General features: G+C 51.7%; 1 protein-coding gene and 1 long non-coding RNA gene across 4 annotated transcripts in view; one reads left to right on the plus strand and one right to left on the minus strand.

The window, feature by feature from the left end:
• The window catches only part of ADCY5 (adenylate cyclase 5), a 147,935-nt gene that overhangs the window by 13,221 nt on the left and 108,463 nt on the right, over positions 1-26,251 (plus strand). The window lies entirely within an intron of this gene.
• LOC131512443 (uncharacterized) lies at positions 716-9,112 on the minus strand. Of its 3 annotated transcripts, none has more exons than XR_009262137.1 (6): positions 8,801-9,112; positions 7,256-7,340; positions 4,335-4,424; positions 3,347-3,606; positions 2,126-2,207; positions 716-1,040 (listed from the first exon to the last, which is right to left on the minus strand). It is a non-coding gene; the product is annotated as an uncharacterized LOC131512443 (long non-coding RNA). The 3 variants fall into 3 exon arrangements; XR_009262136.1 differs by lacking the exon at positions 716-1,040 and adding an exon at positions 1,463-1,594; XR_009262138.1 differs by lacking the exons at positions 716-1,040; positions 4,335-4,424 and adding an exon at positions 1,463-1,594.

Below are 26,251 nucleotides of genomic sequence, written 5' to 3' on the forward strand. Positions count from 1 at the left end.
CACAGGGATTTCTGACTTGGCCAAGAGGAGTCCCTCATGGTGCTCTCTCCCTGGACCTGGATGGGCTTGTCCTCCACTGGCAGGGGACCATGTGCCTGCAGTCGTGGCCTTAGGAAACACTGCTTTTCATCTGTACCCTCTTCCCTCTCTTGGATTTCCCACTGGTCTCTCTGGTGATGTCAGGTGGGGCCCCTGCACCCATTTGCCCCCTGACCCCATCCTTGATCCCGTGTCTTCTTCTTATCTTTCCTCTGGTGTCTTTTCCGGCTTCCCGAGCCTTCCTCACTCTTCCTTTCCAGCTGTAACGTGTGGGGAAGACCCCAGAGACTCACCAGGAAGCAAGTATAACTGTAAGGGTAATAAATATGGGCATGGATAACTACACAAATTCCAAAAATTATTCTTCATTCCTTTGAGAGCAGTCCCATGAAATAGCAGTTCCCGTAACACGTTGTAAACTTCTTATAGCTGGTTGCCGTGCATTACAGTGCGTGTGTCAGCTCCGTGTTTCACCTCAAACTCCCAGGGCTAAGACTTCATCTCTCTGGGTGGGTTAACCTCAAGTAACCCAACAGAGCTTAATATGTGGGAAGTGAAGACACATCTAGGACTTTTTACATAACTCTGGTATCCAGGCTTATCTGGGGGAAGGGAGGGTGGGCGGGGGGGGGGGGCGGTCGGTGCAGGGCATCCGCATCTTGTAATCCTCCTGGTGCGTCTGACATGCACCAGCGCTCAGAACTACTGCCCTGAGTCTCCCTCCATCAGCACAGGGATCATGGGGATGACACTGAGTCTGATTTATGGCTATATTGAAAGGCGAGTTGTTTATATCGAAAGGGTTTATTGTAGTGATTCAGTAAAGAGTGATGGCCACTAAAAATTATTGCAGGCGTGTAATGGGAAGATAACTTGGTTGGTGGTTGGTATATAAAATCTTGTCAGGCAAGGCTGTGGCTCGGTATATTTATGTTGCTCTTATCACCAGCAATTAGCCCCAAACACGGCTCGATAAATGGCTTAGCACAGTGCTAGAATAACTGCAAGAATATTTTAGATGATGATTACTACTCCATGTGCTCGACTGAGCCATCTTAGCAGGGCAGTGAATCTCACTCAACATTCTGCGGACCTGCTTGCTACAAACAAGTGCCTTTTGATGGGTATTAACTCTTTTCTCTCTTTGTACCTGGTAATTCCCTTCTGAATGGGTGGAAATTGTGCCAACATGCGGCCTTAACACCCTCAGCAGTGTTTATCATTTTTGAGTCCCTCCAACTAGAATGTAAATGAGAACAGTGTCTGTAGTAGGTGCTCAATAAATATTTGTTAGGTGGGTGAATGAATGAATTTGCTCCAAGTTACACAGCAGGTAAATAGCAATGTTAGTCCAGCTCTGTTAACTACTGTTACTTTTTCTTTGACTCTTAAGTTCGTGAAAAGCAAGGAATGATATCGCTAGTGACTCCCTGTATGCATTTATTGTTATCAGTCCGTGTGGCAAGGACACCTTGAAGTTACTTGTTTTCGAGCACCTTTAGATTGGGGTGAGAAGCACAAGGATTCTGTGGCAGCCCTCGTGCCCTGGGGGCACCTAAAGAAAGACATGAAATTGGGGTCCATGGGAGGACTGAGAAGATTGCAAAGTGCCAGATGTGTGGGGTGGAGGCCTGGGAAGTATCCCAATCCAGGACAGAGAGATGTCCTTGGGTTAAACTGTATGCGAATGGCCACATGTGGATTACGATGTGGTCTTTTTTGGAAAGGGGTTATCTGGGGAGAGTTAATTTTGGATTTTGCTTTACATTTATTTTTAAAGTGGAATATTTCTCCGGCATTGGTGACAATGGCCTAGAAAAGCCAGTTAGTCACCATATGAGATCTTCCCCATGTGGGGTGCTGTTGCCCCTGCCTATTTCCCACCTGCCTTCTGCAGGATGGGTTTAAACCCTCTCCCTCTGAGGCCTCTGGGGAGATTTCACTGGCAAACAGTTCTCTATGGGGAACTCCTGCTGGGTCTGAAGTGGTGACATTCTCTGCTTTGATCCTGGGGTGGAGGGGGCTGGTGACTGCTCTTGGCTTCTCCTTGGGAGAAGCAATGGCATCCAGGTGAGGCTGTGTCTACCTCTATAGGACAGGTTCCAGCCTGCATTCTCCTGCAGTCTTTTTTTTTTTTTTCTTTCATTACTTTTGCTCGGTATCTTCTCCTGGAAGTAAAAGGGAAATCACCTTAAATCCAGATTTAAAGAACAGACCTGGTTTCTCTTAAGGGAACAAAAAGATGTGGACTGCCCCACCCCACTTCCCCTAAGGTCCTCTTTAGGTTCCACTGTGGACAGGAAGAGAGTATGTGGCCCCTGTGCTATGACGGCCCCCTCCCCACACCAGGCTGGCCCTGGAATGATGGGGGTGGGGGGCGCTTACTCATTTACCACAGGCGATGGAGATCTGCCAACTCTGAGACTTCCACTGGGTCTCCACCCCCCACACCCTTGTCATTAGCCTAATAGGCACAGCTTGTGCCTGGAGGGAGCAGGACAGTGGCTGCGGGCAAGTGAGCTTGGGAGGATCCATAGGAGTTGGGTGCTGGTGTGGTTGTGGGGTAGGGTGGGTCATGCTCTCCCCAGTAGAGTGCAAAGGCTGGGAGCCTTGGGTTTCCCAGGAGCTGAGAAGCTACCAGGCTGGCCACACACAGGTAGAGCATGCCACCCTGCCGTCTCCCACTCGTTCCCCCCACCTTAGCCAGCCCCATCCCTCGGGTGGTCTTGGAGGAAGGTAGTTCTCTCTGCTGTTAAAGTAATTTGGTGACTCTGGGGACAAAGAAATGATACAGCCCTGGGTGGGGGGACTAAAAGTCACTCAGCAAATAGTGTACAGTTCTCAGACATTTCTTTCCTGCTTTACCCTCTGTTACGGGTCCCTGTCTGCCAGTCCTCCTGGTCAGTCTCCTTCCACCTCCTTGAACTCAGCATGTCCTAAACCAAAATTCATCATCATCCATAACTTGGCTTTATTTTTGTCAGTGTCACCTCTCTCTTTGCCTGGGTTCTGGTGTTAGATGTTTGGGGGACCGTTCAGCAAGTATCTCCCATGTGTTAGGCACTGGGAACCAGGATGAGTAAGCCGCAGACCCTGCCTCTGAGAGGAGACCTGTAAATAGCGTGTCTTGAGCACCAGGCTCTTTCTAAGCACTTGAGTAGTGTTAACTCACTTAATCCCCACAGCAGCACTACGACGTAAGCGCTGACGTTGTTCCGCCCATTTTGCAGATGGGCACATTGAGATATAGGTTAGACCAGGCTGAACCGATGAACACGGCAACCTGGTCCCAAGTCTGGGCTCTTACTTGTCAAGTCCAGGCAGACGGTCAGGAACTCACACCCCCAAGGGCCCAGTAGGGCGACAGCAGTTTTAGCAGCAGAGACGGCGCATGCCAGCTTCTTCCTGGTGGGAATGGGGAATGCTTGCAGCAGACGGGAGGCTGGCTATTAGGTGGGACTAGGTTGGGAAGAATATAGACTTCTGGGCCAAGTTTTTTTTTTTTTTTTCTTGAGGCAGTGGGGATCGCTGGAAGGTTCACATGCAGGAGAGGAAGTGGATGTGGCCCTGTGTGTGTTAAGAAAGGTGGTGTTAATGTTGGTGTATGGAGCTGAAGGGAAGCGCCTCCAGGGAGAGGAAGAGTGGGAGGTGAGTGGGGACCCTGCCGCCCTGTCCTGTCCGTGAGACTGAAGACAGGGGGTAGCTGAGGGTCAGGGCCTTCAGACAAGATGGGGAGGGTCACAGGGAGCATCTGGGCATTTACCTATTAGTTTCTTCTTGCCTTGGTTACCAGTGGTGCCAAACTGGTTCCCTTGTGCTCTCTACCCAGGACACCAGTTCTCTAGTCTCTGGGGAATGAGATATCACCTCCTTCCTGGGGAGACCTGGGATGGATCCCAGGGGCCCTCCTCTTTACCTTTTCTTGGGCTTTAAATATCCCATGTCAGTCTCTTCCCTTCAAATCCCTAGGGCTCAGCCTTTATCTGGATGTTAGGTACCCAAACATTCAACCTCCTAGCCTCTCCTCCCTCTGGAAGCTCCCAGCCAGCCCTGTCAGGTGCCCAGAGACCTCATGCCCTAGAGAACTCTACTCTTCTCTGGGGCCCGGTATCCTGGCCACCCTGACCCCCAGCAGAGCTCCTGGTGCTTTGCAGGCCCTATATGCCACCTTCCACCTACTGTTCTTTCTCAGAGGCCACCTGACAGAGTGCAGAGTGAACCTGCTTGTTCATTGCCTGCCTCCCCCCGCCCGCTGAGAGTGTCCACTTCCCAAGGCGGGGCCTCGTCATGCTCACGACTGTGTGTCCTATGCCTCCACTGTTCAAATCCCAACTCTGCCATGCCCCAGCTGTGTCTCCTTAGCAGGTTTCTCGCTCTTTCTGAGCCTGTTTTGCAGAAGATGGAATATAGTAAGAATGGTTACCCCTGAGGGTTGTGTTGAACACTGTATGTGACGATATATACAAAGCACTTTGCACAGGGACTGCCAAGGAAAATGCCCTGAACGAATGATCTGTGGTCTGTCCTGGCTGCGTATCGTTTGCACTTGTAAATTCCCACACATTACAGGAGAGCCCAGTGTTTCTGTCAGATGCTTGTGTGTTTGGATGGTAGTAAACAGGGTAGAAGAAAATTGCGTTACCTCCAAAAGGAAGGCTAAGTGGAGGGAGGGCTAGGCCCTGGGTCCTGGGTTTTTATCGCACCCTTGCCCCATCCTTATTCTGTCTGGTGGCCACCAAATGCCTAGTGCAGACCCACTAGGAGCAAGGCAGCCTCCAGAACTGACTGGGACCAGCCTGGGAGCTGGCACAGGACTTCCTGGGTGAGTGTGAACTGGGGCGTGGGCTGAGCCAGGTCCCCCTGCCTGAATTCAGAGGTGACTGTAGCTGAGGGAGGCTGCAAGGAGGTCAGGACTGTGACTCGCATCCCTCTGAGGACTGTTCTAGAGAGGCCGGTAAATAAACTGAGAGTGGTTTTTAAAGAGTAGAAGCCACTGGGGAAGAGAGGGACACACATCTGCTTCTCCCAGATGTGCTTCTTTCTGTAACTTCATTAAGACATGTACTCATGCAGCAAAGGACAACAAAACCGCCCACGGGCCAGCAGAGGCCTCAGCGTGGAGAGTGCTCTGGGTTGGTGAGGACTGTTGGGGAGAAGGCCTGAGAGAAGCCAAATGAGACACTCGAGGGATCTGGCCTGAGGGCGAGTGACAGCCAGGACATTGAATCACATCCCTTGCCCCTAAGTGAGTGTCCAGGTGGGGTAGGGCCCATGCCTGGGCAAGAGATTGGTGATGAAGTCCAGAACATTCCCCCAGCTGGTTAGACCTTGCAGGGGGGGCCGGGGGGGGGGGTGGAACGCAGGGCTGGCCAGCTGGGTGGACTGTTGGAGGACTGCTGGGAAGTGGCCTGCCGGCTTCCTGCCTGTTCATACACTCGTGTGCCCCAGACTGGGCCCCTTCCCTCCAGTCCTGCTACCCTAACACTGTGCAAGGGGCCCCCTGTGCCTGGGCTGCACTCAGAATGCCTGGGGAGGGGCTGTGCCAGCACCAGAAACCACAACAGACCCTGACCCTGGCTAATGGAGGCGGTCTTGAAATGGACCTTTTTTCTTTTTGGCTAAATTAACATTTGGCATTTCAGGGTGCTGGCCCCGTGCCCGGCTGCTCTGGCCTTCTGCCTGTCAGCTCCTTTGAGGCTATTTTTGCCATTCACTTATTTATTAACTATTATTGCTCCCCAGGACAGATGGGCACACACACACTGACATGCATGTGCATGCACGTACACATGCCCTGCAACCCAGAGTCCACTGGAAAAGCTAACCTGCACCCACCAGGTGGAACATGGTGTGCAGAAGGGGGAAAGGATCAAAAGGATGGTCGCTGGGTTGGGGTAGAGGAAGGGCTGATGGGAGGCAGGGGCCTCCCTAAGCTCATCATTCCCCAGAAATGCCTTCCACCCCCCAAAGCATCTCTGTTCCTATTCTCTCGCCTTCAGGGGTGTTCAGTCCTAGGAAGGGCTCATGTGGGAGAAGATTGTGGGTCTTGCCTGAACCATCTTTCCAGAGAGATAAGCAGGGGGCCTGGGAGGACTAAGGGCCCCCTTGCTAGGACTTCTCTGTCCAGCTCCACCAAGCCCCCAACTTCCAGAGGAGGGAAACTTGGCACCTGCCTTCAGAGAGCTCGCAGCCTGGTGGGGACGATGCTGGGCTGTGCTGGTGAGATGAACAGTCCTCAGGCCCACCACCTGATAACAACGTGCATCAGAAGGAACAGGCTGGAATTGAGGGGCGGTGTGCACACAGGTGTCTACCGTTTGATCCCTCTGACAGCAGGTTGCTAGCAGCAGAACAGAGCCCCAAGCCACACAGACCTGTGAGCCTGTCCTTGGTGTAGGGCACTGCCTGTGGTACAAGGGCACCTAGAGCACCATGCAATAATCCCCACCCTTGCTTCCAGTCTCTTTGTTTCGGGACCAGCCTATCTGCTCTGAGCCTGGGGCCCCAGCCATGTTTCCCTCCATGGCTCCGGTGGAGCCGGGGGGGGAACAGAATGAACAGCAGGGACCTTCTGCCTGAGTCTGTCTGGGTCTTGTCCTGGGCCTTGGCTTACACCTGTGAGAAATGCGAATGACGCTCCTGCCACAGCAGGGAGTGAGGACATCAGGGCCCGTAAGTGATGGTGACCAGTCCCGAGTCCTGGGCTAGCTCCCTGTTTTCTCCCACCCAGCTGGCCAGCCCCACCCTTCCCTTCGTAGGGCATGTGGCATCTAATTTCCTCATTCCCCAGGGCCCTTCTCTGCCTCAAGAAGACACTGCCTTCCTGAGACTGGATACTTACTGCAGAGGGACTGCCAGCTGGGGGCTTTTCTGCCTTGGGACCCAGTGCCAGCCCTTCTCAGGATGGCATCAGGGAACTCCCTAAGAGCAGGGGGCTTGCCCCTTCCATCAGACTGGGAGCTGAGGGCACGGGCTGCATCTCCCCCATCAAGACTAGGAGCTCCTGAGGACAATGACCATGCATCTCCTATCAGACTAGAAGCTCCCTGAGGTCAGGGGCTGAATCTGTCCCCGCCAGATTGGGAACTCCCTGAGGACAGGAGATGTTAGCATCCCCATCAGACTGGGAACTCCCTGAGGATGGAATCAGACTTCTTCTTCCCCACTTCAGGACCCAGTGGGGTTGTGGGACACAAAGGTACCCAGTCCTTGGTACCTGGAAAATCTGGGAAGAGGATGGAATGCTGGAGGCTCCACAGCTGTAGCCAGGGATGCTGGAGGAGGAGAAATTTCTCACCTTTCTGTAGGAAGTCAGAGCCAAGAATTACATCCCCTTAGAGAAGCTTCCCTCTGCTTTCCTTTCTCCTTGGTGGTAGGGTAGGGATGGGTTTTACAGGCAGGGTAGGGGGTGGCCAGGATTTCACAAGTATGATAGCAATTGAGCACTAAGTGTTTGTGCTAAGCTCAGGGCGTGAGTGAGGGAGGTGGGTGCAGGTGTGGGATGGGTGGGCAGTCAGGGAGGGGGCTGGCCTGGTGCCTCTGGTGGGCAAGACGAAGTGCCCTCTTGAGCTGCTGCTTTACATGATTTACTCCTGAGCCCAAGGCTGGGACAGCCCTAGTAACTGTCCTGTCCCCTCTGTGTCCTCGAACTCAACCCTGGTGCTTCTCCCCGGGAGGGACATTTGGGAGGTCTCTCTGCTCTGTGCATCCAGATTATACCAGGCTCCTGTCATATTGTGATCTATGTGTGTCTGTATCTTTCTCCCCTACTTGAGAAGGGACTGTCTCATTAATTTATTTGCTTGTCTCTCTCCTAGAATAGCCACAGCCCTTGGACTCTTCTGGAGTACGATGGCTTCTAAGGGCTCTCAGTAGCATGAGGGGGCGCTCATTGAGAAGGGGTTCAAGCTTGCTGCCAGAGGGTCTGGCAGGGAAATCATTGTCATATGGTCTGGTTGTCCTGGTAGGGGCTACAGGAGAGGGGGATTTGCAGCTCCCCCAATCATGAGCTGAGCTCACTGCCCTTGACCTGTAGTTACGACTCTGTTGCTGTGTGGCTTAATGGCAGGTGCTTGGGCTTTACAGACAGGCAGCTCTGGATTTGAAACCCACCTCTGCCACCTACCTGTATACAAGTTACTTTGGAAGAGTGACCACAATGCCTGACCCTCAGGGTCCGCATCTGATCACATGGGGCTGTTGCTATCTACTCCACAGCCGTGGCTCAGGATTTGTGCACTAATCTGTGTAAAGCACTCTGACCTTCCCTGCTGGTCATGGAAATGCCACGGATAGGCCGAGAGGAGGAGTTCAGTCAATTAAATGTTTTTTCCTGGTCTTGTGTGTTTTAACTTCCAGCTGCTTTAGCTACTCATCTGAATCTTTTCTCAGCTTTGGTGCCACTTTGCTGAGAGAAGGGGAGAAAGTGTGGCCATATTAGGAGCTGAGCAGAACCCTTTGAGGGCCCCTTTCTACCCAGGAGGAAGCTGGCAGTCCCCGTGCCTGCACACAGTTCTGCCTCCCAGGCAAGACTGCATTATTATGAGCTAATGTCTGTGCTGTCTCTGGAGTGGCCAGGGAAGAAACATCGAGTAATATGATTACTACAACAGTAATAATAACAGCAACAACACCAACAAGCACACATAATTATGGAGAAGGCCAGGATTTGAGGGCCTGGCTCCAGGCCAGAGCTGTGGTTAGTGCACGAGGGGTGGCCATGGGGCTTGAAGGCAACGGCTTTCAGGTTTTTCATACTCACATCTCCCTCGCACAGTCTTCCCCCATTAAATACAAAGCCTCTGGACAAATCAATAAGTCTCTTCCACGATAGCATAGTAGTTGGGTTTGGTGTGATATGATCTTGTGCTCATCCCAGAGTAGGTAAGGAGGTCCCACAAAGAGACACAGCAGGCACCATCTGTCCTGTGCACCCCCTGCCCGCTGCTCTCCACTTGCCCACTCAGAACGCCCCCTACCAAGACATCGCCCACTGTAGACTTGTGCCCACTCTTGGGTGGCAGTTTGAGTCTGAGAGCAGGGGGCAGTTGCCCAGTGGGAACTCTTTCCATAGTTCAGGCCAATGGCCAGTGTGGACCACACCCAGGCCCTGGATTTAGGAGTCGGTGTCACAGTGACATGCTCACATCACAGGATGTGCAGTGGCTAAGGACTGCCTAGGTTGTAATTCTGGCTTTGTCATGCATCAGCTGTAAGATCTTGGGTAAGTTCCTTAACCTCTCAGAGCCTCAGCCTTCTCATCAGAAAGTAGAAATAATAAAAGTAACTTCATAGTGGTGTTATCCATGCTAATGATAGTATGTGGCACATGGTAAGCCCATGAGGGTCAGTTCTTTTATAGTTATTATTATTTTGGGAGGGACAATAAAATACCTTCAACAGCTCCCACCTGTGGGTTCTATGTTGAGTTGTATTTTCCAAAAAGATGTTGAAGTTCTAACTCAGTACCTATGACCTTATTTGAAAATAAGGTCAAGTTAGATGAAGCCATTAGGGAGGACCCTAATCCAATGACTGGTTTTCTTATAAAAAAAAGGGGGGGGGGAAATTTGGACCAAGAGATAGACATTCATTGGAGGAAGATGGTCTGAAGACACAGAAAATTTCATCTACAAGCCCAGGAATGTCCACGGTTACCTGAAGCTAGGAGGGAGGCCTGGAAGAGATTCTCCCTCATAGTCCAGAGGAACCCTGGGCTGACACCTTGATTTTGGACTTCTGGGCTCAGGACTATGAGACAATAATTTCTGTTGTTGAGCCCTCAGTTTGTGGTGCTTTGTTAGAGCAGAGCCCCAGGAAACGAATGCAGGGTCTGAGGAGGGTATGGCCCACTGACCCCCACTGCCACCCTGAGCTACCTGCTACCCTCAGGGGAGAAGAATGGGGTTGGCACTGAGAAGACAGGTTTGGCTGCCCTCTGGTACCTGGAATCTGTATCAGATGGCCCAGGCTCTTGGCCTGCAGGTGAACAGAGTTGGAAACATTTATAGGGCCTGAGACACAAATAGCCCACCCCTCACTTCCCACCCTGTCTTCCTGCCTCTCTCCTCTGCTTCTTAGAGCACTCCCCACCTCACCCCTGCTCCAGGCAGGAGAAAATGGAGAAGGGAGGTCATAAATCCCCAGAGAGGGCAAGCCAAGGTAAGATTTGGGCCTGAACATCTCTGCCCCTCTCCCCGCCTGTCTCCTGGGGACTTAAATCTGTTCTCTAGGCGGGAAATGGCTTGCCTATCTGGGATGTATCTGTATGTCTGTGCGTGTGTGTGAGTGTGTGTATAAAGAATGTCCCTCATTAAGCTGCTGTGGGCCTCGTGACCATGACTCATAAACGTACAATCAAGCTGCACTGGACAGAGGAGACCTGTCCCCGGAGTGGGTGATGCCGGCTTCCGATGCAGCAGCCAGCGCCAAGGCCCTCCACGGCCCACCTTGGCAGCCCGCCCCTGTCTTCTCCCTTCAGAGAACGGGTTGTTCAGTGTCACTTGAGGGAACAGATAGGTCTTAAGTGCCTCTGTCTGCAGGATGTGGGGATCCAGCGATGAGGAAGGTGCTGGCCTCACCACTGGGAGCTTGTCATTTGTGCAGGATGGAGGGGTGGGTAGTGGCTAAGGCAAGCACACAAATCTAGGGAGAATAAAATAAAGGAGCATGGAGAAGTGCAGGTTGAGAGTCAGGAGTGGGGAGCGGGCCTGGGGAGGAGGAAAAGTTGGGGATGTTGGGGCGGGGTGAGCCCATGGGGCCTTCATGAAGGAGGCTCTGAAGCCCCGATATTGCTGCAGGGGGAAATGCAGAAGCAAAGTCCTGGAAGCGGGAGTGTGCAGGGTGTGTCTGGGCACACGGAGTCTTCCTGGTGATCCAAGTGCAGAGTCCTCCCTGGGGCAGGTAGGAGAGAAGGCAGAAAATGTAACCCATTACGGCCTCAGATGCTGGCGGTGGAGGTCTGTGTAATATCGCTGTAAGAGGAGATCTTTTGAGGCCAAGAGTGCATGGTTCAGGCTGTACTTTAGAGGGGAGTTGGACAGGGAGAGTTTGTGGTTTGGGGAGAATGCAGCCCTGGAAAGAGGCTGAAACAGGTCTGGGAGGCGAGTGGGGAGCACAGTGGAAGTGGGAAGAAAGGGTGAAAGGAGACACATTTCTCTGGGCAATTGAAGATTTGGCAAGCGAGGAAGAGGAGGCATGGAAGATGAGCCAGGGTAAAGGAACAGTGCTGCCATTCAAAGGGAGGTGGGTGGGCTGTGGCTGTGGCATGTGGAGGGAGGGGGCCGGTGTGCTTGGGGTCAGAACTGGAGCCTCTGATGTGATGAGAGGAATCATCATGGGGCTAGGGAGATGCAGAGCCCTCTCTGGGGAACCTGGGATGGTGGTGATGTGGGATCCTTGGGTGAACATGTGCCATTTGCTGTCTCAGGATGAGCGGCCAGGGTGGGTCTCAGCTCCTGGGGCCCCGGGTGCTTTGTAGCTCAGACCTGCCAAGGGGTGTGGTGGCCAGGGCTCCCAAGGGAGCTGAGCCTGCTCTGATTCCTTCAGTGGCTGTGTCCTTGCCCACAAAAGAGTTGGTAGCCATGGCTGGGTCCAGGGTCTTCCTGTGCTGGAGAGCCACTCTGAGTCTTTATCCAGCACATTTCTGGCCTCTCAAGCTGTCTTACCTGGAAAGACTTCATTTAGATTGTTTTCTGTGCTTCACTATGTAGGTTTCTGAAATGTCAGAAGTTGCAAGAACGTTAGCTGCCATATCCAATTCTTATTTTTAGTGGCATGAATGGATGCCCAGGCAGGCGAGGTGACCACCCAAAGTCACGGGGCTAGTCAGGGCTGGTTTAGCCCTTTCTTAAGGGATTGGGATTTAGACCTGTCTTCTGAATGGAGATACTGTCCTCTTTCCTATGTGTGGGTTTCCGGCCTCTTCAAAGTCAGGAGCTACATGTCCATCCCTGCCACTCAGCCAGGTGGACATTAATAACAATTTGTCACCTGAATAAAAAGAAGTACAGTGTCTAGCACTTGCAAATATTTATTCAGTTGGGGAGTGGCAGGTGCAAGGGCTTAAGGAAGTGTCCTCTCTGGGGGGCTGGCTGTCAAGGGCCTGTGAGAGAGGAGGGCTCACCAGCTTTGGCCATGGGGCGATTGTTTCCATCACTGCCTTGTTGAGGAGCCCAGGAAGGGGGCGGAGGAGGAGAGGGTGGGGGCCTCTCACTGGTAACGATTCCTTTTCTTCCCTGGACAGGCTAACTCTGTGCGCTTTTCTTGCCTCCTGCAAGGAGGTCAAGGCATGTGTGGGGTGGGGAAGGGGGAGGAACCCTGTACCTTTGGGGATGCTAGGCAGTCAGAGGTGCTTGAGGCAGCACCTCTGTCTACTTACTGGGTCAGACAGAGCTGCAGTGCACTCTTGGCTCTCCTCTCTCTGAGGGGAAGGATTAGTCAGTTTGGGCTGCCGTAACAAAATACCACAGACTTGGTGGTTTAAACAACAGACATCTATTTTGCCACAGTTCTAGCGGCTGGAAGTCCAAGATCAAGGTGCCAGCAGATGCAATTTCTGGTGAGAACTGCCTTCCTGGCTAGCAGACGGCTGCCTTCTTGCTGGGTTTTCACATGGCCTTTCCTCTGCGCATGAGCTTTTGAGGGAGAGAGAGAGAGAGAGAGAGAGAGAGAGAGAGAGAGAGAGAGAGGAGACTCTGGTGTCTCTTCCTCTACTTAGAATACCAGCCCTTACTGGATGAGGGCCCCACCTTATGACCTCCTCTAACTTTTTAATGTTTATTATTTATTTATTTATTTATTTGAGAGAGAGAGAGAGAGCACAAGTGGGAGGGGCAGAGAGAGAGAGAGAGAGAGAGAGAGATTGAGAGAGAGAATCCCATGCAGGCTCTGCACTGTTAGCTCAGAGCCCAGTGCAGGGCTTTATCCCACGAACCGTGAGATCATGATCTGTGCCAAAATCAACAGCCAGATGCTTAACCGACTGAGCCACCCAGGCACCCCCCCCCCCCTTATGACCTCCGTTAATCTCAGTTACCTCCCAAGATCCCATCTCCAAATATAGTCACACTGGGGTTAGGGCTTTAGCCCAGCAATTTTGGAGGATATGTTCAGTCCATAACATAGAGGGTTTGCGAATGACAGTTGTAGGTTTGTATCTTCCCCAGTATCAGGGTGCCCTCTCTGTGGGTGTGAAAGTCTTGTCTTGTAGGAAATTTGCTCAAAATCTTGAAGTCTCTACAAATTTCTGTGAACAAATTGTCACATTCCATCATTTACCTCAGATGAGGGTCAGAGTCCGAGTGTCCCTTGTACCTTAGAGCTTCTTCCTCTCCCGTCAGGTCAGGGCCAGGGAAGGCCTTTGGGAGGTCTGTGAGGCTGTCCCTCTGTGGGGCAGCCTGGTGTCTTCCCCAACTCAATTGGACAAAATGTTCTAGTTCTGAAAGTTCCAGAGAAAGAGGGGCGCCTGGGTGGCTCAGTCAGTCGAGCGTCCGACTCTTGACTTTAGCTTGGGTCATGATCTCACGGTTTTTGAGTCTGAGCCTCATGCTGGGATCTGTGCTGAGCACGGAGCCTGCTTGGGATTCTCTCTCTCCCTCTCTCTCTCCCCCTCCCCACTGGAGCAGGCATGTGCATGTGCACACTCTCTCTCTCTCACACACACACACACACACACACACTCTCTCTGCACCTGAACTTGACCTCTGCCTCTGTGCCCTCCTGGGTCAGTCACTAATGCCCTCGATGCTGTTTCTTCACTGTGATTTCTTCCCAAGGGTATGGTGTTAAGGTAAAATAAAGGAGCACTTAAAAAGAAGATCGGTGTAGTAAGAAGGTGCACCAGGTTATACCTGGAGGCTTGGGTTTTGTAATTAAACTGCATTCTCCCTGGTTGGAGCTCCTCCCTAAAGCCACGAAGGCTCTGTGGGACATGCTGCCCCCTCTCCCTGGTCGCAGGAAAAGTAATCATTTTCTAAATGGTCCCCCAGACGCTGAAGAGTGGCTCATTAGTCCTCCCAGGGGCCGCTGTCACCCCCGGGAGGACAAATGGCCCAGCTTGGAAAGAATCTGGGTCATTTTATCTTGCACCATGAAGACCTCCCCAGGGTTCTGATGAGAAGTGCTCTGACCATGACCACGAGACTACAGGTGCACTGGCACCTGGCATGGAGGTGTGCTCGGCTGGGGTGGGGCCGGGTGGGGGGGTGGTGGTGGGGAGGCTGGCTCGGGCTTTGTCCAAGTCTGGTTCCACGCTGTCTCCCCGTCCCCAGCTGAGCCACGGGAAGTGTAATGATTCTGTCTCATTCCTCTCTAACAAATGAATTTCTCGCTCTCTTGGCACACTAAGCCATGTTTACAGAAAATATCAGTCTAGAATAAACAGTTCCTGTCAGACCCCAGGGCCAGTGGGGACTGTGGAGGAACCCGTGGGTCTCCTCCCCGGTCACTAGAAGGGGCTTCAGTCCCTGCTGTGGCTCACCTCTGGGCTCTTCTCTCTGGGGGGTCCTAGAGGCTGATGTAGTAGTAGCTTTGGAGTTAGACAGCCTTGCACCCAAATCCTGTTTCCTGCCTTGACTGCCTGTGCGCCTGCAGGCAGGGTCACTTAGCTCCACAGAACCTCAGCTTCCTCATCTGTAAGTCCTCAGAAGGGTGGCTTTAAAGAGGAGTTGTCAGGCCAAGCACCTAGCTCAGAACCGGTACTCAGAAATGTTGCCTTTTCTCTCTCCTGACTTGGAGCTCCCGTGTCCCCCTGGCATCACTTCTGGACACAGGGAACATTGACAAAACAAATCATTGTTGGTACAGTTTCTGAGGAGCATTTCCCATATTATTTCATTGGGGTGTCAATGATGTATTTATTGTCATCCTCATTTTACAGATTAGAAAAATGAGGCTCAGAGAAGTTAAGAAGATTTTACACAGTTGCACAGTAAGTGTGGAGGTGGGGCTGGGGTGAGGCACCAGCTAGTGGGTGAGATCTGTGCGGAGTGGAGAGGGCTGGGGATAGATGATATATGGTACAAGCCTTTGAAGGTTCAGTGTCCCCACAAAGTCATTCTTCACTCACCCATCTAGGTAGGTCCCCCAGTAGTTTAAATTTTTTTTTTAATGTTTATTTATTTTTGAGAGAGAGAGAGAGAGAGAGAGAGAGAGAGAGAGAGAGAGAGAGCCTGAGCAGGGGAGGAGCAGAGAGAGAGGGAGACACAGAATCCGAAACAGGCTCCAGGCTCTGAGCTGTCAGCAAGAGCCAGTGCGGGGCTCGAACTCACAAACTGTGAGATCATGACCTAAGCTGAAGTCAGATGCTTAACTGACTGAGCCGCCCAGGTGCCCCTGTCCCCCAGTAGTTCATATGCCTTTAGCTCACAACATACTACCTAGACCACCTTTTCAATCCCTCTCTCCTTTCCCCCCTGAGTTTCATTTTATTTGAATTGGAGCTGGCAGGCACCTTTGAGGTCACTCCCTTAGCTCTGAGAATGAGGCTAAGTGCACAGAGGTGAAGTGACCTGCCCAGGGGCACCCAGTCCACAGTGAGACTGGAACATGACTCCCAGGCATTGCTCTGTCCACGGCACAACCTGCCCCGTACTTGGTCCCCCGCAATCTTTGCTGCTGTATACTCCTTCAAGGCAGACACCGGGGCTTTCGTGTCTTGGACTCAGTGCCATCAGGTTCGACAAATGCTTGTTGAACAAATCAAAGGGAAAGTGAACCACTGCCTCGCTTTGTCTTTTCTGAAGATAGAACATGAAATGCCTCAAGTTGCAGCCAGAGGGATTTAGGTTAGACTGACAGTAAGGTCAGGCAGATCAGCTTCCTGCGGTGGCCCTGCCGCCCCGAGTCTCTGGAGGCTGTGTAATCATTTGTCCTCTCTGGTGAAAGCCACACTGGTTTAGGATGTGGGTGGGGTGTAGTGGATACACTGCAGGTCTCGACCCACTTTAGGCCTCAGGTTTCTCAGGGGAGGCCCTCCCCAAGTGCATTTTTCTATGGTTCGACTCCAGAAATTCTGTCTGGGAGGGAACATCTCCCTCCCTCCTCAGGCTGAGATCAGAGGCCTCCCAGAAATGGACATCCTTCCTTGGGCCCCAGCCCACCCATGGGCCTGAGCTCAGAGATCTCGTCAGGGACGGGAAGTGCTCCTGCCTGCCTGAGATTAGGGTTCGGGGAAGTGTTTTGTGTTTTAGGCAAACTCAGTGCTTACCTTCAGAAAGGTCACTACTTAAGAAAACACTACTTAAGCAAACAGCCTGGCAGGGTCTGTAGCTCCTCTCCTGCAAACCAGCAGCATTTCCAAGATGAAAATGGGAAAACAGAGCAGGAGAGAAAGGCTCTTCGTCTCCTGGATGAGCCTGTGTTGTGTTGCCTGTGATTGCTTCTACTGCTGACGATGTCTCCAGGGCCTCTGTTACTTCTTACAAATCTCAATTTAGCCAGGAAACAAAGTCCAAGCCTGGGCTGTGAGGCCTGCCCTGTGGGGCCATGCTGGGTGTCTATAACCCTGTGAGAGAAGGCCCTGGCCATCATGACAGGCGTGTTCACGGACAGGGCTATTTAGGGCACTCATCAAACGAGCAATAACCAGGACTGCCCTTTTTGTTTTGTTTTGTTTTGTTTTGTTTTGTTTTGTTTTGTTTTGTTTTTAGCCTGAGGAAGGGTCCAGATGTTGCTACTTCTCCAGATGTTTTTTTGTGGTAAAGCCGAAGAGCAGAGATAGGAAATGAGCGGGTGTGGAGGAGGTGGTTTTCAGAGCCTTCCACATAACAGATAACCAACTGATAATCTGTCCTCCATGGGGGCCCAGATTCCTTCTGTGCTGGACCTCCCCACTGAGCCCACCAACCTTCAAGCACATCCCTCTCGGGATTTTGTTTTTACCTTCTCTTAGACTCTCTGCCACCAGCACTGGAATTGCTGTCCTAATACCCTTAACGTGTCACCCGAAGAATGAGGCCTGGCCCCTTTGGGAATCGCAGTTTGAGGAGTGCCTGGACTTTTGGAGGACGTTGTGGTTGCATTATCTGACATTTACTCAGAGCTAGAGGGAGACACATGGGGACAGTCCTATTGGATTCTTTCTCTGTCACTCTGTTCTTATCTCTCCCATCTCCCCTATTTCCTAGTGGGGAGAATGCTTTCTCTAAGGGCAGTCTGGTGGCAGGAATCTGAACTAAGACAGGGCACCCGGGCTGGGCCCCAGTAAGGCCCATGATGGAAGATGTTTCTCTCCTGCCATGACATTCCCCTTTTGGCCAAGAAGTTTCCCTGAAGGCTAGCCTCCTTCTTTCCTTCTGTCTCTTCTGGTCCTCCCCTATGTGAGTGAAGATTTTGTGGGAATGGGAGCCTTACTGGCACCTTCTAGAGGGGGAGGCAGATGTTCTGAACTCCTGGACACAGGGGCAGGGACCTGGGGTTCTGAAGCTCTGCCTGCAGGAAGAGGGCATGGTCCAGAAGGTGGGACATTCTCTTTGGGTGGGTTTGGTAAGTGGGCCCACAGGGTGTGGGGACAGGAACTGGACTGTGTTTGGAGAAGGGTGATAAAGGCTGCAGTCTGTCCACCTGGGACTCTGTTGTGCAGTCAACACAGGCAGAAAGCCCTGCATTGACCCACTCACCTGTATTGACATGTCAGCCCAGCTGCCCCATTAGGTTACACCATTCTTAGGTGTGTGTGCCAGAGCCTGGAGGCCTGGGTCCCCGGCCTGCCCTGGCCTCCAGAGGGTGACTTCAGGAGCAGATTTAAAACCCCCGCCCTGCTTCACTTTTAAGACCTGGGCTGAGCTTGTAGTGCTGGGCTCTTATTCTGTGGGAGCAAGGGCTTGGAGCATGTCTAGAGGATGGGTCTCGGTCCAGGGATGGGAGGCAGGCTAAGGAGAGCAGGCAGGAGCTGAGATCCTGGGCCAAGCTCAGGCCTTTGTCCTCTGTCCCCTCGGAGTTGCGTCAGCATCTGTTGTCTCTGGAGATTTCTCTCTCAGACTGGGAACTCTGAGGACACAGCCTCTCAGAATGTGACACCCCCCCGCTCCAAGTGCCCAGGCCAGGCCCCAAGCACGACTGACTGCTAGGACAGTAATGGGAGAGGGTCAGCCGGCATCCACTTGCTCTCTGCTGATTTCAGGCTCTGCTTCCTCTTCTGAACCTGGAAGAATTCCATTCAGTTTTCCAAGCATCTGTTTTCCTCTTGGACTTGCTCAGCCCTCTGTGAGGGAACCCATGATGGACAACAGGCCTTCTGCAGTGCAGGCGCTTGTCACCTGGAGGCCTGGGCAGATCGCTGGGAGTCTGGAGAGGGGGCCACAGGGCAGACAAGGAGAGCTTCTGACAGATAGACTGGGAGGGTCGTGGAGGTCAGGCTTGGTAGTTGGAAGGCATATTTGACAAATCAAGGACGTCTTCCTGTTGCTGCTGATTTGGAGATGAGTGGGAGCCAGAATGGCTAGTGCTAAGGAATTTGGGCTTTACCCGGTGGGCGATGATTGGCCACTGCAGGAGTTTGAATAAAGGATGGGTGTGATAGTGATGCTGAATATCAGAGCTTCCATTATTGAGCCCTTCCTGTGTGTACTTTATGTGTTATGTCCTCTGATTTCATCCTCAACTGCAGCCCTCTAAGGAGGGTATCGCTATCCTGCTTTCCCAGAAAACCCGAATCTCAAAGGTCACCCAAGCTAGCAAGAGGTGGAAGTGTGATTCCAAAGCCAGACTGACTGGGTGCAGGGAGTGGCCAGGCGATTGGCCCCTGCCATCCCCTGACACCTGGGAGGTGGGGGTGCTCCCTCCAGGAGGAGGAGGAAGGGAGGTGAACTGCCTCAGGGGCGAAGCTTCCCTGGAGGGAGTCTTTGTGAGCTGTTTCCTGGAGAGTTCTAGAAAGGAAACTCCTCATCGCTCTGCCACGCTTAAGAGTGATGAGCTGTGTTCTAGCCCTCATCCCTCCCTCCTTCATCCATTCAACGCTGGAGGGTGCACTGGGGGTGGATGGGGGCCTCCTGCTGGGCTGATGGGATCCCAGCTGTGTGGGGAGAGTACGGTGCAGCCCCATGGACTCCTGCTGTCTGGGGACCTCAGGGCGGGGGCCACTGGCTGGGAAGCACAGGTTCCAGGGCAGGGGAAATGGGTGTGGAAAAAGCTGGGGCGGCAGCAGCAGCAGCAGGCAGATTTATTTAGGCTCTGTTCGCTTTAGGTGTTTGCCTTTCCTGGGCCGGTGGGCTGGTGAAGACAGGGAAAGTTCATCTCTATCCACATGCTAGATTAGCCCCTCTGAGCACAGGACACTTTGTTAGCTCTGCCGGCTGGGGCCTAGAGGGTGGGCAGGGTGGGTCCCCGAAGGCCTCTTTCAGGGGCAGTTTTCATACTCTTCCTTTGGGGCCTCTGTGAAGGAAGCAGGTGCTCTGGCTTGCTGGCCCCACCCCTGGGGTTTCTGAATCAGAAGGTTGGGATGGGGCCCAAGAATTTGCACTTCTAGCCAGTTCCCAGGTGCCACTGCTGCCACTGGTGTGGGGATCCCTCCCTGAGAGCCGTCTTGCTAGACAATCGAGTGAGAATTTGTAGTGCCTCTTCCTTCGTCCAGCCTTGCTGCTTGGACAGGTCTGTGGTCTGGAGCTTGTCCTCTCCACCTGAGAAAGCCACATCCTGCCTTAACGCCCTGGCTCTAAGGACACCTTCCCCTGTGGCCACACTGAGAACTGTGTGTGCTGGGCCATCTGTCCTCTTTTTTCTCATTCTTCCTGGGTTTATAGTGCTGCTCACACTCCCTGAGGACTGGGAGTCACTCTCACTAACAGGGTCGGGGGTGGGGGGTGCCCCATGGCACCTCGCACAGCCCCTGGCACGTGGAGGAACTAGGGCCCAAGTGGGTCTGATTCAGCTGGGCCATTGTCACAGTTAAGCCATTCTCAAAACCAGGAAATTGAGATCCAGCTGGCGAGAGGTTTCACCGAAGTCTCCCAGGCCGGTTAGGGGCAGAGCCGGAACTAGAACCTGGCTTCTTGGGCTCTTATTATATACTGTCTGTATAGACCATTTTATAGAAAGAAATTCTGTAAGCTTAGAACACCAGCTAGTTTTCCAGGTCTTTCCTATACCTGCAGGGCTACATTTGTGTGTGTGTAAACGTAGCCTGTATAGCTAGGACTTTGTGTCTGTTGGAATTTTTAAACTTAACAATTTGTATACTAATTTTCCTGCTGAGTGTACAAATGAGTGTCTCTTGTGGGCCGTCCCTGCATTATCTCCTCTAATTCTCATAGTGGCACTGAAGGCGCATACTATGATTGTACTCCTGCCGTAGAACATCCCATGGAGGTGATGTTCCATGGTTTGCTTAATGTTTCCCAAGCACAGAGGACTGAATTGGTGTTTAGAATTGTCACTGTGGGTCCAGCGCTTTTAACGCTATCCCAGGCCACCTCTTACATTTCTATGCGCCCACCGTACATCATTGATGGATTATCCAATCTGATTTTTTTAATTGAGGTGAAATTTGCATAACACAAAGCTAACCATTTCCACATGCATTAATTCAGTAGCATTTAGTACATTTACAGTGCTGTGCGACCACCACCTCTGTCTCGTCCCAAACATTTCTGGTCACCAAACCTCAAAACCGGTAGTAGTCATTCCTAATTCTCCCCTCCCCCCAGGCCCTGGGCAACCACTAGTCTGCTTTCTGTCTCTATGGACTTCTCTATTCTGGATATTTCATATAAATGGAATCATGTAATGTGTGTCTTTTTGTGTCTGGCTTCTTTTTATTCAGCATAATGTCTTTGAGACTCATCCATGTTGTAGCATTTATTAGTATGTCGTTCCTTTTTATGGCTGAATAATATTCAGTCACATGGCTGTAGCACATTTTGTCTGTCCAGCCTCATGTTGTTGGTGACCAGAGAAACCTAAGGGCCAATGTTGGGTGCTAATGTTTGAGAAGAGAGGGGTCTAGGAGAGGAGTTTATAGTGGGTTTTTTTTTTTAGTTTATTCATTTTTGAGAGAGAGAGAGTAGGGGAGGGGCAGAGAGAGAGGGAGACACAGAATCTGAAGCAGGTTCCAGGCTCTGAGCTGTCAGCACAAAGCCAGATGCGGGCCTCGAACTCACGAACTGCAAGATCATGACATGAGCTGAAGTAGGACACTTAACCACCTGAGCCACCCAGGCACCCCTTGGAGAGGAGTTTATACATGGGGGACTGCTTGGGACAGTGGGAGAGTGGGAGGGTGTCTAGAGTTGGTGGTCAGGGTTGAGCCTGGGTATGTGGCCTGGAGGGATCTCGTGGGCAGAGCTGGATGAGGAAGCCTGGCAGGGAGGGGGTGTCACATTCCTGGAACAGAGGAGCAGGCAGTTCAGGGAAATGTGGTGGCTGAACTCCAAAGATGTCCCCAAGCCTGGATGTGAATGGTTTCAAATTGAGGAATTTTGATCCAATACCAAGGGGTGACCTGGTGCCCAGATGGAAAAGGTCCTGTATTTCCTGAGAAACAGGAGTAATAGCTATGGCCTGGCTTGCAGGGCGGGTGTGTGAGTGACAGGCTGGCTGAGGGTGACCGTGTGTCCCCGAGAGGAGCTGGCATGGGGCAGGGGTGGAGAGGGCCTGGAGACTGTCCAGAGCCTTATAAGGAGCCCAGCTGGGTGGAGTGGTGGGAATGTTGGCTTGCTCAACCCCATGTCCCCCGAGTGTCCTTGTCCCTCCCATCTTTACAGCAGTCAGTGCTCATTAAACCATTGTGCCATTTGAGTGATCACAGGAGAAATGGAAAGGGAACAACCCTGAGTCTCAAGAGCACGATTTCAGGAGGAAAAATCCCTTTCCTCCCCTCTTTGCTGCCTCCAACTCAAATGAAAACACCACTTTGCTGGTCAGTGGTACCTGACAGTTATTATCTCTGTAACTGACTGGAGAACTCTTGTTTTGAGTGTTTTAAAATGTAGGTATTATTATTCCCCAGGTGTGGTGAGGCCAATTGCCATTGAGATCAGTTGTTCCTCACAGTTTCCCTAGGAGGGGGCGCCATGTGCGGAAGCACTGTGGTGGGTCAAGAGACAGAGTGAGGGGGATTCGTGGACGAGAGCTTTTATTGGGATTTCTGTGGGAAGGAATGGGCGAGGCAGAGTAAGCAGGCTTGGGATGGGCTCGTTTGAATAATTTCAGCGGGCTTTGGGTGTAGGGACTCTCCCTGGCCTGGTGCCTGTCCCTGGGGTGATTAGGGCAGGGGAGTAACGGTGTGGAGTGTGGGTGCATAAAAGCTTGATAAAGGAGGTGATTGGCAGTTTGGGCCCTGGATTGGTTGGTTTGCATATAAAAGGTCTGCAGGCAGGTGAGAGGCAAGTCATTTGCTCTCTTTAGGAATTGACTGGACTGCAAGATGTCAAAGCATCTGAAAAACAGAAAAATAAAAAGACATGATAGATATGGTGGGGAACGTCAAGGACCTGGTTTTCAGCTGGGTCCTCCTGGTGCTTTGTGCTCAGCTTTCTCTGATCCTGAAGGGAAGAACAGTTGGAGTTCAGCTTCTCTGCCTGCATGGACTCTGTGTCTGGATAAGGAGGACTTGGAAGGTGGACAGACTACAGTCTGAGTTGACTTATGTCTGCCTGTCCCTCTCTGTCAGCTCTGGCACTCAGAGCTTCCCCAAGGGCCTGAGGGAGGAGCGTGCAGGGGTGGGGCTGCTGTGGTCACCAGGTCTTTTGGCTGCAGAATCAGGGCCACAGCAGCCAAGAAGACAGGCCTGGGGAGCCTGCACTGGTTGGCTTACAGGCCTTCACTGAGCTGCTCTGCTTTCAGGGGCTGCTCCTGCCAAACAGCAGCCGCAGTGATGGGAAACCCTTCCTGGCGGTTCTAGCATGCTCGCTTCCCACTGCTCTCCCCCTGGCATCTCTGTGTTGTCCCAGAAGCACCCTAGAGGCAGGGAGGGTCTGTCAACTTCTGTCTGTGCTGTGTAGGCAAACTGAGGCTCTGAGGCCAGAGTTAGGGGCTCAAACCCCAAAGTTAATTAATACATTTACCAGCGCATTCTGACCGGGCTTCTCTTGGGAGCCGATTGAAGATAGGACATGAAAAGATGGAATAAGACAGAAATATGTGTGTCAGCCATCTTCCCTTGCGGCCAAGGGGAATCATGCTCAGACTTGTCTGTGCTCAGCTTGACTCCTTCAAGGGTGCCGGGGTAGTGAGCCCTGGTTTTGTGACTTTCTCACCATGTTCCATCTGATTTGAAAATCCCCTGTTGTTGAAGTCAGAGTGGCTCTGGGGGCACATACACATAGCCCACAGAGCTGCCAGGAGCCCTGGTCTGATGGGAGGGGGGCAGGGGATGAAGGTTCCCATTTCTTTTCCTGAGCTGCCTTCCCACCCAGGAGGCCTGTGTGAGTGTTTGTTCTGGGCATAGTGCACATTCTTCTCTCCAGAACGCAGCTGGAGAGAAGGGACAAGGCAGGAACCAGGCCCCGAACACAGGCAGGGACATGGGCCAACCACCCGCCTTCTGGCCCCATCTCACTGGCTACGCCAGGGCAGGAAGTCCTGGGTGGGGCTGGTGAGGCAAGGCCAGAGGTACCAGGAGGCCCTCTGCTTGATGCTCTGAACTGGCCAGCAGCTCAAGGATAATCACGTCCATACCCTGTGTCTGAGACAGTGTTTGTCCAAGATTGGAAGCAATGGGAAGGGGGAACTGTCTTTGTTTGGGTCTTGTGTTCTCAGCACCAGGGTGCGTGGGTGATGCTTGTTAACCAGCATTCATGCTGCATTTGAAAGTCCCTGTCCAAAGCCTGCAGGCAGCATCCCTGAGCTTGGCCCAGGCAAGGTTGTGAGTCAGACACCGTGCTGATTGTGCCCCTTTGCTGGTACTTTGCAATCAGCTGTTCTGTCTTCTTCAGTGTTTCTTGGGTGGGCATATCTCTGTTTTTCCTCACCAGATTCCAGATTCTTCGAGGGAAGAATCGTGTCCTCATAAACTAACCAAACTTGAAATGTTTGCTTACTTGGGAGTATGAACACCTTCATACAGCTGACTGTCATCAAAGCAGCATGTAAGGGAGGTGGTAAGAGAGAGAGGATTCCCTTCTGGCTGGAGGGGTCAGAGAAGACCTCATGGAAGAGGGACTGTGGACGGGTATGGATTCAAAAGAGAGATGGGATTGAAAGCAGAAGAGATAGACAGTGACAGAGAGGAAGGAGGGACCCAGCGTTCTGAGGGGCATTGTGTGAGGAGAGGCCCCTGGAGGGCTGGGAAAGGCTGGCTCAGGGGTTTGTTCTTAATCTCATGGTCAGCAGAAGCCCTTTGGGAGCTTTTGATTGATGTGGTTCGTTCATACGTCTGGCAGTGGTGTGGCAGTGATGGGAGGGAGAAGCTGGCATCCTCAGGAAGATGGAGGTGAGCCCCGATGGCTCACTGTGCTAAGCCACTCAAGAACACGCTGGAACTTTTCTCAGAGTGGTTATGTTAGGTGATGTTATTACATTAGGTGATGTTATCTGTGAGATCCCCATCTCACAGATAAGGAAACTGGACTCAGGTCCCGCATGCCATAGGTGGTGGAGTCATGATTCAAACCCAGGTCTTTCTGGCTCTAAATCTGTGCTGTTTGTGCTACTCAAGACTCTGCAAGATGTGAAGGTACTGGTAAAGAGACCCTTTGATTTCACTGTCCATCACATCAGTATGGAGAAATGCTTTAATGGTTTTGTTTTTCTTTTCATTGCCAGTCTTTGATTATATAATAAATATAACATAAGTTCATGTTCTTTGCCCAAAAGAAAGTACTGTAGGCATGACTAGTGTCCTCTTTGAACACTCTCCCTAACTATGGTCCTCTGAGGTCAGGACTCAGGCTGATCCTGGCTTTTTTCCCCACCCTGCAAGAACAGTCACCTCGATCTTTCCACCATTTGCTCAGTGACACCTTACATAGGTGTCCCTGGGCCAGTTAATAGTCATTTAGGTGGTCTCCCCTGCCATTCCCACCTTCCCCACTTAGATCGCAGACACTAACTGGGCTCCAGTGAACACAGGTTGAAAATCATAGGCTCTAGGATATATGTATATATGGTGGTCACACGTATGCTTATTTTTATCCTAAGTGCAAAAGCTCCAATTTTTTTTTTTTTTTAATTAGAGGGATGGGGCAGTGGCATGGTCATTCCCCACCTCTATGTGAATTATATTCGTCCCTGGTCTCCTAGGATTTTGCTTTTCCTGCGGAGGAGTCCTCATGTGCTTGGCATTTCCCTGACCAACCCAGCCATGGGCCTGGCCTTAGCATCAGTGTCCCTTTTACCATCTCTCTGACCCCTCCAGACCTGCTTGAGCCATAAGTGATGTTGGGGAACTTCAAATCAGGATCCTCGTTATATACATTTTCTCCAAAATTATTTATGCACATTTGGAAATTTCAAAAAGTAGAAAAAAAGCATATGCATGCAGAGTCCCATCACTCTAAAATTTTTTTGATGTCTTTATTTATTTTTGAGACAGAGCATAAGCAGGGGAGGGGCAGAGAGAGAGGGAGACACGGAATCTGAAGCAGGCTCCAGGCTCTGAGCTGTCAGCACAGAGCCCAACACGGGGCTCGAACTTACAGACTGTGAGATCATGACCTGAGCTGAAGTTGGACGCTTAACCGACTGAGCCACCCAGGCGCGCGTAGAGTCCCATCACTCTAAACAGCCACTATTGGCATTGTGGCATTATCTTTCGAGTTTTGTGAATATGTATGTGAGCGCATCCAAAGGCGTGCAAAACTTTTATATAGTACTAGCCTTTTTGTATCCTGCAGTTTTCACATAGCCGAGAGCATGCTTTTGCTTGATGCTTTTGTTCTTTTATGTAACTGTATAACTTCACTAAGTGGATTTACCATACGTAGTTTAGCCATTCTCCTATTATTAGACATTAGCTCATTTCCAGTATTTTAGTGTTATAAGTAGTGCTGAGATGAAGGTCCTTGCACATAAAGCTTTTTCCTTATTTAGGTTGATTTTCTTGGGATTCTCAGAAGTGGAATTACTGGGTCAGAGTTTGAACATTTATAAGGCTCTTGACACATATTGCCAAATTGCTGTACAAAAGGATCGAGCTGGTTCGCATTCCCGCTAGCTGGGTAAGCGGTGCCTATCCGGCTGCATCTCGAAGCATCCAGCTGCTTATGTTACAGACGAGGAAACCGAAGCACACGGATGTGAAAGGATGCACGGCTCCTGGGCAGCAGAGGTGATTCTG

The sequence above is a fragment of the Neofelis nebulosa genome, chromosome 5, assembly GCF_028018385.1.
Source record: "Neofelis nebulosa isolate mNeoNeb1 chromosome 5, mNeoNeb1.pri, whole genome shotgun sequence".
NCBI lineage: Eukaryota > Metazoa > Chordata > Mammalia > Carnivora > Felidae > Neofelis > Neofelis nebulosa.